This window comes from Genypterus blacodes, unplaced genomic scaffold (assembly GCF_046128005.1).
Source record: "Genypterus blacodes isolate CSIRO-AG114 ecotype Tasmania unplaced genomic scaffold, CSIRO-AGI_Gbla_v1 ptg000044l_1, whole genome shotgun sequence".
Lineage (NCBI taxonomy): Eukaryota > Metazoa > Chordata > Actinopteri > Ophidiiformes > Ophidiidae > Genypterus > Genypterus blacodes.
The window spans coordinates 8,892,860-8,907,339 of record NW_027466857.1 but is presented as its reverse complement, the minus strand read 5'-3'; positions in this window follow the sequence as shown (position 1 = coordinate 8,907,339).

The following is a 14,480-nucleotide window of genomic DNA, read 5'->3' as shown; positions in this document are numbered from 1 at the left end:
GTCACATACACACCCACACCTTGCTTATTTGAAACCCGCTATAGCCTCACAACATACAGAAGGACTGGGGGTGGCAACTCGGTTTCACTTGTTTTTTCCCTCTTTTCCCTGATAAGTGACACCCTGACAGTTGGAAAATGTTGGGGTCCCTGAACAGATTTCTCAGTTACAAAAATAAAATGTGTTGGATTAGACAAAGACAGACATTTTACATTCTACTTTTGAACCCCAATGAGAGCACTGACAAATGCCACCCCACCCCCACTCCGTCTGTGCCATGATTGTTTTGTTTTTTTTCCCCTCTCCAGAAATGTCATATAGTTAAGAGGTGATAATTCTATATGGCACAAACAAGACGCTGACGTCTTCCAAGTGTACATATCATATATGGTGACACAGATTGAGATGCTGTAATGTGTCTTTGCGTCACTCGAAATAGCCACAGGGCGAATGGAGGGAGCCTCAGTCGCCGGCAGCTTTCATCCTAAGAAGTTGAAGAATTACCCAAGCGAGTGATGTCGAGGCGGGAGAATAGGTTTATGTTTTCCTGATGTTGTGTAGATGTTACCAGCCTGCGTCCCAGTCTTTACTTTCTTTCAACTCAGCCAAGATGTTTGCATGCAGACATACACACTCCTCCTTGCTTAGATGTGTGTGTTGCTGGCAGAATAGATGTATTGCCTCGTTTGGATAACGGTTAGCATGCATGTAGACTTACTGAGTTGTGGATTCAAACTGAAAACCTTATGAATGTGTTTGAAAACTCTTTGAAAAACAGATCGGTTGACAAAAAGTCAATTCATTTATTCATAGTTGTGCAAATTTAACCTGCTTATCCGTAACAAATGTAAATGTAATCTGTCAGAGATCTGCAACTTTACACTGACGTGTCTCCTATCAGCCAGGAAACAAAGTGCTTCTGTCTCTGCAGCGTGATCGGGGCCAAATTATGTGCAATTGAGCAGGAACATTAACGTATCTCTCCGGACCGCCGGAAGATAACAACACAGTTACTCCAGGCAAGAATGAAATTAATAAATAGTTCAAGTAAAAATTAAATTCACCACATCCGCCCTGGAGAACCGAACTGTGAGCGAGTCAAGGACTGCACTCGATAAATTACCGCGACAACACGCCAGAGCCGAGATGGAATCTGAGAGCCGAGCCGCTAATAAGGACTGAGCTAGTGCGTTAGCTGCGTCTCACTGCGGGGCCCAGGATCCTCTCTGCCCGCCAGGAACACGCACTTACAGTCATATATTTCCCATCAGATGAGAAACTTCGAAATATTTTAGTTAGGGAGGACAAGCAATATAGTGTGTGTGTCAGCCGAGGATGCTTAGATTCAGCCGTGCCCTTAAGTTTCCTTTGGAGGACGGGCTTTTCCTCAGCCAGGTCCCCTGTAAATGGGACACGGTAAGAAAGTGAAATCAAACGGGACGCATTAAAAGTTCTTTGACGCCGCTTCAAACAAATTTACCTCAGTGCTGCCACCTGTGGCCAGGATTATACTGAAAGTATTTGTTTTATTTCTGAGGCTGATGCTGGATATATTCACATTTCAAAGCTTTGTCAGATGAGCTCTGTTAACTTATGTCTTCCTTCAGATGTATACATTGACAAATACCCAAGTGATACTTTTACTTGCACACAAAACCGTGACACCTTAAAGGACATGCACAGTATAATTGGTAATCGGATCAATAGAGGAATTGTGCTTAAAGTTAAATGTTTACCACCCTAACACTGCAGGAGTGCACTTGTGCTTATCAGACAGGTTTGGTGCTTTATTTTTGTCAGGAGAAATGTGTTAATATCTGATCCCGTAAGACTCTGCCTGCACAGGCTTCTGAATCACAAACATGCTATAAATAAATATGCTAAAATGGGTTCCACTGGGTTTTTGGGAGTGAAGAAAAAATCTGCTTCAAAAGTTCCTTTTTTTTCCTCCCAGAAGAACCCTTTCAGATATATGAGAAAAAAAATGTCTTGGAGGTGGAGGGTAAAAGCAAACCTGCTCTGGCTGTCGGCTCCGCCGTGATCTGGCTGTTTTCTGTGGGGTAATTCTACTTCAGGTAGAGTGCTGAGCAATGTGGCTGTATGCCATGAAACAGGGAACATCTGAGAGACTCCCTCAGAGTGTTAAGTGTGTGTGTGTATAGGGGAGGATAGACGCAGGTGAGGGTACAGGCGCAGATCTTTACAAGGAACAACTGCACACCCAAACTCCAGACACTTCCATAAAAGGATCCTGAAGGAATGAAACGTCTGCAGTGTTGCTTTGACAAACTAAAATAGGTTCCACATACGACAACAAGCAGCCGTGTAACAGATGGGGCTGAAACTAAATACTACATATAATATGATCAAATATAATAACATATTTAGCTGCATTGTGTGTGTTTCTCATTAATGATGGATCTCCATCTTCCCTTAGGCTTGGATTTCATAAAGCTCTTACATAATACACACTTCTCCATACTTCACCTCAGTTTGAGTCATTCTCATAAGCTTCCTGTCGCAGCTTAATACCAGGTTGTTGCCATTAGAGCTGCGTTTGTAACTGCACGGATCACTTTAAACCATTAAAGGTGTTTGCAGCAGCTGGTAGACGGTGTGATTTGTAATTTATCGCAATCTTAATGCAAAAGCTACACTCTACTATCACAGAAACCTAGAAGAGCAGAATTAAGGGCTGAGTGAGGAGAATTGAGCCGTTTTCCTTTCTTCATACCAAAGCTGAAGTGTGTGTTTTATTCCATGCTGCTGCTTGAGAATGAAGCGAGTACTGTGTGCACTCTGATCCGCCTATCTAAACAGTGTGCAAGGTGTGCTTTCAGCTTTAGAGAGGAGTCTCTGTTTAGCCAAACAATGGGAGAGCATTAAAACATGCCAATAGAGGAGTATTAGTCCACAGCCTAAGTCAATACACCCCACTGGGCTGCATGTCTTCCTGCAAACACAGCCAATTGCTTTAGGAGGCCTCGGCACAAGATGGAAACATCAATTACAGTAAATTACACCCAAAACAGTGTGTAACACTTCAATTTGTTTAATCTGCGAGCTGTTTTAGATGAAAGCAGGGCACTACAGTGTGATAACAGTGGCCCTGAGATACGTCGGCCTATCTTTCCCACATCATGTTTATGCATAGAGCCCGGATGAGTTGTTTATAGTTTTGATTTCGAGACTTGAAACCATGAATAAACAATGAGAAATAGCTCCATGGTATTTTCAGTGTGTGTGCAGCCCAGTGGTTTTATTTTAAATGCTCCACACCTTCAGTATGTTTACACACACGTCATACTATCACTATTATCTGTGCTGTGATAAATGAAAGAATATTGCCTAATAGCTTCATCATCATACAAGAGAAAACAAACCGACTTTATTTATGCCAGTTTCAATCTAATGATGGTGTTTACACGATGTTATTAAATGAATTTGTCTTAATCAAAGTTTTAACGTGAATGTAAATGTAAAGTGTGTGTGTGTGTGTGTGTGAGAGAGAGAGAGAGAAGAGGGTCTGTAGTTGTTACAAAACACAAGTAGTTTTTGTTTGATCAAAGCCCATAAAGCTGAAAAGGGGTACAAAAGGGTTAAAGACAGTTTATGTGTTTATTAACCATTTACGTCAAAGTCCCGGGCCCTCAGGTTGATGGATTCAGCAGTAAGTCTGCTGTGAGAGGGCGGAAACAAAAGACGGTTTGGTTTACACACTCACAGACCAACCACACATGCTCCGTCGCTAAATGCAGCAACTGTACAAAACCCAAAACGTCCAATTTCAACAAAACTTGGTGGTGCCTCAATGAGTTCCCTCGCCATGGTTGATTATCCAGGAGGGGTAGTGGTTGCTGGGGACAGATGAAGATTTGGCTGTTTCAGGGAACATTTTGGGGAGGGGTGGGGGGTCGGAGTAAATGAAAGACAAATGCGAGTAGTGCCCACTCAGCTATTTTCCCAGTCAAGATCAAAGGCACGCCGGACTGGCCGCTCCACGGGAAACTTGAGATGGGTCCTGCCTTTGTTTGCTGTTGCTAGGAGACCTGCAGAAGGCTGAAAGTGTTTGCAGTGGGGTACAACATCAAAACCATTTCCAATATAAATTTTTAAGACAGCCGTGTATTTGTGTCCTGGGCTTTCAATTTAGTCGGTACACTGAGAAACACTGACAAATAATGATCCATCCCTGTGTTCGACTTGCAATCATTTTTTTCCGGCGTTTGTGCACATGTGCACACTTTGAAAGGGTCCTTTGAAGCTTTTCAATAGACGTTTAAATGCATGCGTTTATAGCAAGCACGGCCATATACGCATAGAACCCAGAATCAATCGCTAAAACTAACATTAACGCACTTTATTTAAATAGGTGAGCACACATTATTGAAACAAATGGACAAATAGGACTTAAATATAGTTTGATATATCTGTAAGCTTTGCATTTGGCTTCTCAACAAAGCTAATTACGACGCTGTTATCTATTAATGGGCCCCATGATAGTAAGGGTGGCTAGACATGTGTCACAGAGAGCTCATTAGATATCATTAGTTCAACACTCCAATAATGTCTACACCTGCTGAGCAGAAGATAATGACTTGGCTCCCTGATATCTGCAGGACTATTGTCTACCAACCAAAGCACCACCAGGAGAATAGGTGCACAGGCTGCAGAGCTGCGTGAAACCTATGAGACGTACCATAACTTAACTTACAGGAGATTTTTCATTTGTGGTAAGATACAACGCAGGCAAGAGCAAAAACGCCATTTAGTTCATTTTCTACAAGGAGATTAAAATTCTGTAGAAGAAAAAAACATTGTGATTGCGTTTTTAAAGGTACAGTGTGCAAGTGTGTATGATTTTTAATAACGACTTACGTTTGTTCGTTAGCCAGCAGGATTTACTACAAAGTTGCGATACAGTTTCGGTAAAACCTGGTGAGGGACGTTCCAGGGTACAACCGATCAGAACCTAGAGCAGCTTCAGATCAATAAGAAGACAATTACTTAACATAATCAGATGAAAGAAATGAGAGAAATCGTGTTATAGCTTTTCAATGGGTTCAATTGGGTCCAGATGCAGATCTGTACGTGTCGTTTTGACGTAAAGAGCCTGAAGAATATTTAGTTTATTATAGCGATGTATTTCTCATTAGGCCAGCATATTGGTCCGCATTAGTAGAAGACACGTTTTGTCTCGGCTATGATGGAGGTATGGTCCCTTTTCATGTTGGAATGTTGAATAAATGGACACACAGCAATAGGTTTAACTTTATCTTTAGTCTAAGCAGCCACTTTATGCTCGGGTGCTGTAGGTGGTTTGTGGTTGTAGGCTGTATGGAATCTCGCCTCATAGTTAATGGAACTCGTAAAACTGCAATCGCCACAGAAGTGACCTTCGTGTCTGGAATGATAAAGATTAAAATGGTGCTGTGTCTGCCTCATGTTTTCACTTCTTCAGCCAACTGGCACCGCGCATGGCGATTTCTCCCCGGCTCCCGCTCCGTCGTGATTACAATGGCAACCATGGCGTCGAATGTAGAGAGGACAGAAATACTCGGCAAGCCAAAGGATATTTGGAGGATCTGAAGTTATATACAATTAATCAATTACTCGGTAAAAGAATAGTTTTTTTCCAAGATATTTTCGCTATTGGCATTGGAAACTAATTAACAATTTTTAGGCCGTGCAGCCTCTTCATCCATGCTTGGGTTACAGAGTAAGAATAGACACATTTAAGTTGGAGGAGAAGAAGTGAAGTTCCTGAAAATGCTGTTTGTTTCTTTTAATCGATCGAAATTACTCCAAAACAACAATAACTAAAGATGGCCTACATTCTTTCAAGTGTGCCACGTGCTCATCTGATGCGTCATACCTAAACTAAATCTGTTTGATCCAACGGGAGTGTGTGTGTGTGTGTGTGTGTGTGTGTGTGTGTGTGTGTGTGTGTGTGTGTGTGTGTGTGTGTGTGTGTGTGTGTGTGTGTGTGTGTGTGTGCGCACGCATGTACTGCACTCAACCACAGATTCACCACGTTAACCAACTTCATGGCCTCAGAGCGAGCAAAGAAAGCGTCGCCTTCCTCTCCTCTCTGCCCCAATGTGACATCACTGTGAACACACTTGTGCCAAATTGCGCATCAGCAGTCTAAACACACTTCAACTGGTGTGTGGAAAGCTGCAGTATTAACTGAGCATCATGTAGATTTGTGTCCTCTGATTGCCGAGCACAAGTCTGCACTGCGCTCAATTTAGTTTCTGACTTTGTTCATTTGTCTGCCACCTGCTCCTCATTAATACAAAAACTCCTGGCGCATCTCATTTGTTTGCCTATATGTGGCTTCAGTCACAACTTTACCAGCAAACGGGTTGCTGCCAGATTCAAATTTCCTCTTTTATTTGGCACGAATCTTACAAATTCACATCAACGCATGTATCCAGATTTGTGTTCTCCGTTTTATGCATGCAAAGTTCAATAATTTAATTAATAAGTCATCTAGAAAAGCATTAATGAATAATGAGGACTTATAAGAAAATAATGCATATAGTGTATAAGAAGCATGAAAACACAGTGGGGATGTTTTGAATGGAGCATTGGAGATTTAAGTATGAAAACTGAATTGTTAATATGTAGTTGAAAAGGTTTGGCTCTCAACCAAAAACTATGATGATTGTTCATCCCTAATTTATTGCTCGGAGTAGGATACGATTGGATAACATTTCCTAGCCTCGGGTCAGGGTACAGAAGTTACAGACAGCTTATGTGAGAGGACGAGACTGATATTATAAATCTTCAGATGGTTAATAAGCCATTAGACTTTACTGAGACTACTTTACAAATGAAGAACATCTGAGCGTCTCTCTCAAAGGCCGGACGGGCCTGAATGATGGCACGGCAGCTCTGAGCGTTTCCTCTCTTGGGTAGAAACAGATCACCTCTCTGTTCCGGGGGTGACTGCTGCCTGAACTCTCTACCCCCACTGAGACAATAAAACGCCTGGATGACTATAGGACGAGCAGAAAGGCCCGACGGTTTATAACTCTGAGCCAGGGCTGTAGCCTGTGTGGAGATAAAGATTTAGTAACGGTGAGAGATTGGAATTCTCCTCCTGAGGTCAGAGGTCCAAAGTTACCTTCTCTTTTTTTTTTTTTTTTTCAATTCCCCGAAGGCGTGCGAGGAGAGCGGGGACACAGGCTGCTGGATCAGGCGCCTACAGCCCTGCAGTCTGAGACAAAAGAGTTGTCACAGTCAATCACCAGGCCGCATCATTCCACACAACAGTTGCTTACTTGGTGTTGTAAATGATAAACAGAAGCAACAGGAACATTACAGTCGGTGTCTTTCATTCACTTTGCTGGCACTTCACAGGGTCTCAGCTCTGTTAGTATATTATGTTAGTACAATCATTTGCTTTCCATGAATAAGATAAGAGAACAGAATGTGAAAATGCGTAATTTAGTGCGTTTAGATAAAGCATCAATTCTCGGTAAATCATCATAGTAGTTCGATAATTGAGATTATGAAGTCACTTGTTAAACTTGTGGAGCTTTTAAAATGCAGGGGAGACAAAAACAGAGAGAAACTAGAGAGGAATGACAAAAAAAGATAAGATAAGCTCCATAATCGTTCCTATAAATGCTGCATTCCCAATGGTCCAACAAAAAACAGAAACAGGAGCAGATCAGGTACACATTACAGAGGATTTTGATTATTTAGCCTTCAAATTTGATTGTTTTCAACAATACAAAAGCATAGGAATAAAAAAAGTATTTTACAAAATGTTGTTTAGTTTTGAAACAGACATAAATAGAGACATTCTACTGAAGGGTTTCCTTCAGTTTGTTAAAAATAGTCAAAACATTATAGGTGTTAGTTTAAGAGTGACTGGCACATTATGATATAGGAGGACTCCAAAAGTCTTGATCTTTTCACACTCTTAGAAACAAGTGTTACAGGAGAGGATTTTCCGCGAGATTCTCTTTTCATTGTAACGGCATTAAAAAGCGTAAAGGCCGGGAGACAGAGGAGAGAGGCTGACGTCACAGTCCAAGAGTCACCCGCCGTGTGTTCGGCGTCTCCGAGTAAAGACTTATCTGCAAAAGAAGTTTGGGCGGACAATGTGGGCGGACAGGGCGTGAAACTACTATCATCATCAGTTCTGAATGAAAAAAAGAAAACATATCTCCAACAAAAAAGGAGGCTCATTCCAATTCAGCTGCGTTGTTAGGACAACGAGAACCATCCCTCAGATGATTAGTTCCACTTCAAAAGAATTTACTTTCCGCAGTGGAAACGTCCCCCTTTTGTGTCCTTACACAGGGTTTTCTCAGCCCAAAAGAAGAATCGTATGTTTAGTCAGCCTGTTTATTATTCCTTCTGTTCACACTACAATTGTATTAAATAAATAGAGTACCGCTAACAAAGGCCTATTAGCCCATAAACATGTCCCAGTACACACAAAAAGGCTAAATCACAGTCTCTGCTGAAGAATTAAGATACCCTAAATGCCAGTAAAGGTATCAACTACTTTGCCAGGAACATGGTGCTCAACTCTGAATGTTTTGTCGCCGACATCATGAAACATGCATGTTATGCTGCACATATTTTGTCAAACATGGGGGTTTGTGATGTGTGGCTCCATCTGTATTCTAAAACAATCCTCCCCCTGCTTCACAGCACCCGTCACCAACGACGCTGTGAAGCAGCAGAATGAAGCGGCTTTTCTGCTGCATGTAGCTTTCAAAATGATGAATGGATTTTGCCTGCTCACTTCTGATGAGACAGAATCATTATGACGGTTGAAAGTGCTGATCCTTCTATTAGGAAATACACTAAACTCTAATAAATATACTTAAATGTGTAATGTTTATATTTCCAGAGTTTACTGCCGTAACATTTTTGCATCTGACTGTCATCAAAAATTTGATCAAAGCGAAAAATGAGTCGCAAACACAGTCGGTGTCAGCAATAAAGTTGATTTCAGTTAAATGAACAACAGGACTTCATTGCTTTATTTGTCTAATGGACAAATCTAGATCTGGACCATATTACACCTACTGAAACTTGATTTGTATTTTTTGTGTATTTCTTTTTAAGATTATCAACACAAAAAGTAGGAAAATGCCCCACAAGTCCCAAAGGAGGAACTTTAAGAATACCTAGATCCAGTTACACCATTAAAATGTAATGGATTGTTCCCTGAGCCAGCAAGTTCATATCGTTTGAGGCTTCTGCTAACAAACTACAAACAAAATTATATTTTCAAAATGAGTTTAAGTGCTATGCCAGGGAAGTTTTGCCTTTGATTCTTACTTCAAGATGGCATAAAAGGAAATTACTGACAATTCACTGTATCATCAAAAAGATAGTAATAGGAAATTAATACTTATATATACTTAATATTCCAACTCTATTATTTGTTGCAAATCAGTGATTGTTAATGTGGCAAACCCAACAGATCAATGGGTTTTCGTTGGTGCTGCAGTTATATTTAATTTCCTTCATCTTTCCTCTCCTTTTATAGGCATTTTGAATGCAAAACAAGCTCATACCTATGGGCGTTTGTGAAGCATTGGACAGATGTCTTGTCTGAATCAAAACAAGCAGTAAAAAAAGACAGTTTACCCACGTAAATGCAGATCAGGGTGAAATCAGGACGAAAAGTTTGGTCACAGCCTCCAACCTACTCCTGCTGTTGGCGCTCTGGGACTTCCAGATGACTTTGATGGGATTGGGAGAAGCTGAGGTTGTTGAGAATAGAAATACGTTTGGAGTTGTTCCAGCCAATCAGCGAGACGCAAAGCCTCAGTCACGCAGCACCTCAAAACTGGAGAGTGCAGGAGTAACTTAATCAATTTACCTCCTCGTTTGGACCCAAACAGTTAGAATGTTCACTATTCATGATTTGTTTTGCCAAAATCCTAAAACTGTAAATGCTGGTTGATGTTGTCCTTCAACTTCAAACAGTTCACAGGTCCACCAACGCATCTGCTTTGATGACTGTATGTTCCAGTATGAATATTGACCGGCGTGGCTCAGGAGTACCCCAGCCTCCCTTCATGATCTGTGATAAGCCCCCTCGTGACCTACTGTATATTAATATGCTCAGCAGAAAGTAAGCCTCTTGGCACAGGACATACCAGCAGCGGCCCTTTAATGTCAGCGTCTGTCAAAGCTTTGATTTCTGATTGATGAGTAAGGTCCATGCAATAACACACCCACTGATCCGGTCAACTTGGCTTTTTTCTTAACAGGAAACACTGCTCTAAAACGTGACGTCTGATTCAAACAGCCAACGCTCTTAAAACACAACCTACTGTATATCTTTAAAATAATTGACTTGTGCCTTCAAATACACAGGATCAGTTAGAGAAGTGACCAAGCAGCCAACAAGAAGGGCAACGGTTTCTAACTCCACCGGCCTCCCACGTCTGTTGGTTTGTGTATTTTGGTTGGCAGGATTACTGGAAGACTTAAGAGCTGATTTTGATAAAACCTGGTGGAGGGCTGGGCTACGACCCCATTACACAGACATGAATCTAGGAGTCCTTTAAAGGTGCCATATTATGCTCAGAATTATGACGTTAAATACCTGCATTTCCCTTTTGGTTCCTTTTATTTAGACTAACTTGTTTCTCACAATGTGACTTGTGTTCTAATGCAGTGTTTCAACACTTGAAGCTATATGATGAATACAGTTGGTAAAATGTTCAGTCCCCTCAGACAAATCAAAGGAAAATACTATCATACCTCATTTACATACATTCTCCCGAAATTTGGAAAATTTTTAACAGGTTTTCAACTTCTATTATTAGTATACTAGTTCTTTCCTCTTCAGGTTGGTATTCTATTAAAACAAAACAGGCTTTGTCTCACCTTGTTCAGCCTTGGGGGAGGAATGAGCACAGGTGCGAGCAACTATGCTAACATGCTCAGAATGAAAGTTTGAGCTTCTCCGACTTCTAAATCGATCACCAACCATGTTTTTTTCATGCCAACAGGAAACCATAAACTGAGGCAGTCACCAAAGGTCAAAGCAGTTAGACACGATGTCAAGATAAACAAGTTGTGCTAAAACTGGAGACCGACACTGAAGTATGGTCAGTATGCATTTTTATTTTCCCCATTTCTAATATATGAGGACGAGCTGACTTAGGGGGGGAAAAAGACTTTCCTCAACTGCAAATAATTGCTTCTTTCATCTGTCCAATTAAAAGCGGAATTTTAATCCAAGTAGTTTATTTCTTGTTTTGATAGTTCATCACGTGCCACAGCCTTTTAATCAGCACACAAATGTAAGTATTGCATGTTAATTGAGCGCTGAGGGACGAGACGTAATTTACACGACTGATTTCCGTCATCCTCCCTCGCCACCGCGCGTGTGCTCCCTCTGGGGCCGATGGCAGCGTGACAGGGGCCCAATTGACAGCTCGGCGACAGGACTTGTCGGCGAAGCTAACCGCTAACGTTTTCAATTCATGCCCACTCAGGTGTGTATGTGTGAGAGGGTGTGAGGAGGTTGTTACAAATGGGTGCCGAGGATCAATAGGATGTTGGTGTTGGTGAGAGACCTTTTGAAGGAAAACATCAGTGAGGTGGCATCACAAGTTGTCACGTGTGATGTTTGTGAAACGGATCAGGAACGGCTCCTTCAGCTCGCCGTGTAAACAGTCTGCAGACGGCTAAGCTCCCTGCATGCATTGCTGTGATGAGGTTTCCGTGAGGTAATCACAGTCCTCGCCCAGATGAGACGGTGATGCCTTCACTCTGGGAATTCAACTAAACAGCAGAAAGTGAGGGCGCACGCCTCAAAATAGTCTAATAATAGCAACGCCGTTCTTTTAACTTTGGAATTGATATAATGCATTTAAAAAATGAGATCAAATGCGCAGGGCAGTGGGGTTTCCGTGAAGAAGAATGGAAAGGAGCAAGAAAGAATAAATCTGCTGACAAGTGATCTGAGGAATCCACTAACTATTAAGAGAATTAATAGGGGAGAGCAACAGCTTAGAACTTTAATTAACCAAGCTGGTTTGAACTGATGGAAAAAGGATACGTGTCCACACTCGTGCACGAGGGCCTAATTATTTTCTAACTCCTTGATTGTCTTAATAGGCTTGATAAATAAAAGCTGGAGCGATTGGAAATGTTCAAAGCAGTTTTTGTTATGTACACGATCAAAAAGCAGCGTTAACTTGCAAATAACTTGTGAGCTACATTACACAGAGATTTCAGTCTGTCAACCTGCGGGCTACGATTCAATTTCACTTTGGAGGGAGGGGAGACGCTGTTTAATATTACTGCCACACACACACACACACACACACACTGCTCCACCCCCAACATCTGGCTTTCACAGGATACAATAAAAAGACATTTATTAGGCTCCATCTTTGCACAGGCTACCAACAAATTAAACGCAACTAAGGGAAAAACAACAGCAATTAATCCCAACTGCTGTTTCCAATCAAGAGATATGATGAAACATTCTGACGCAATTACAAATTAACTGTTAAAAATGTCATCAGTAAGCTACATAATAAAGTGGTGTAAACTGATTACTTTGCGTTGCTTTTGGATTACCTCATTGTCAAACATGCAATATCACTGAGGGGACTTAACAATAACAAATTAACAACCATGGGAACAAACGCAAATGCCCACATTCTCAACAAGGAATAAAGTGACTGCATGCTGTGACTCATTTTTATTATTTAGTAACGCCACAACAGAATAAAACTCCTACAACCAGTCCAATACACATAGCTGAGTCATACAGCTAGCTAAAGACTATTTATCTAAAACTAATATCTATCAAAAGCTAATATTTGTCTACCCAAAAGCTAGCTAACGCCTGTCTATCAAAAGCTAATGTTTGTCTATTTATAGCTAAAGTTTGTCTCTCAAAAGGTAGCTGGAACACATATTTATCAAAATGTAGCTAATGTCTGTCTGTCTGAGGCTAATTAACACCTGTCTGTGAAAAGCTAATGTCTGTCTATTTAAAACTAACATCTGTGTCTCAAAAGGTAGCTGTTGTTTTCCTGTGAAAGCTAATGTCTGCTTATCCAAATCTGTCTAGCATACTTGCTAGCTATTTATTTCTTCATTCAAATGCTGATTTTGGATTTGCTGTTGTTGTTTCTTGACTTGTGTCTCCCCAGGAGAGGAAGAGGAACGTTTACCAGCCGGGAAGCACGTCTACGTTTGTGCTTTGTCTGTCAGAATCATGTAAGGGAAATTCTTAAGGCTGCCTTCTTACACCATCAAGCTAGTGAACTGGCAGCTGAAACATACTTGCGTGAGCATTGGGTGCTTGGCAGAACATTGTTCATTTTAAAATATAACCCTGTTTGTACTCTCCTTTTTAATAAATGTATCCATAATCTGATTACGGTTTTTTTCTCTGCAAACCTTCACATTGTTGTATCCTGATTCTGTAAAGCCATCATAATGTATTCTGTTTCTCCCCAAGCTTGGATATGTTATGATATATGTGATACATGTATGTTACAGATGCTTTACACTTCCTGGCTGAACAGTAGAAAACTGTTTTATGATGAAGCAGTATAATAAAACATGTTTACATAAGTGTGTCAGTGACTTCCTGTTGCCTGTGGCGTCGTTCACATGTGAGCCCACGCCGGCTCCACAGCCTTTCTACTCTGTTTTACATAACTGGCTGGGATCTCTTCTTCATGTGGTAATTAAAGGAACAAAATGAGCAACATTTGTGATACATGCAGTGTGGCGGAGTGTAGTGAATGATGCATTTGATCAAGACAGTAAGAGAACTTGTCTTCTGTGTTTTCATGAAACTTTTTGCAGAAATCAATGTTTCGGCCTAATATTACATACTGAAATCTATACATGTTCAAGGTAAGATCAATTATACAGCTTATTATGTGGCAATCACAGCAACAAACTGTAATGACCTCAGCCATGTACCACTTTAATAATGGGCTTGACGGAACCATATGAAAGACTGGGATGGAGTTTTGATCTCCTGCCATACTGAGAAGCCTATAGAACACTGACGCACATGCTGTCAGGTTTCCTTGGTTATATGTCCTGCAAACATCCTGGTGACTAATCCACTGCTACCGTTTTCATGTCTAATGTGCAGTAGCGCTCACACACACACACGTATTCTACAGCTCATTAACATATCATAGTGTCCATCCACTAAAAGGTTAGTCTGCTTTATTGATCATCAGAAAGATGAAGGACAGTCCATCATCACTTCCTATCTGACGCTGCTAAATCCCTTACCTGAGCTCCTCAAAGGCGATTTTTTGGCTAATTGCTCTCTCTCTCATGCCCCTGTTCCTCTTTCTTTCAACTATTTTCATCAATATTCTTTAAAGCCTGGAAATGACACCGTGGTCTCTTGGGGTTTACTTCGTTGAGGACTAAATAAAGAAGGCAACAGGAGGTTTGTGGAACGTGTGTGAGAGCAGTTTGTGTGTGTCCTGCACTTT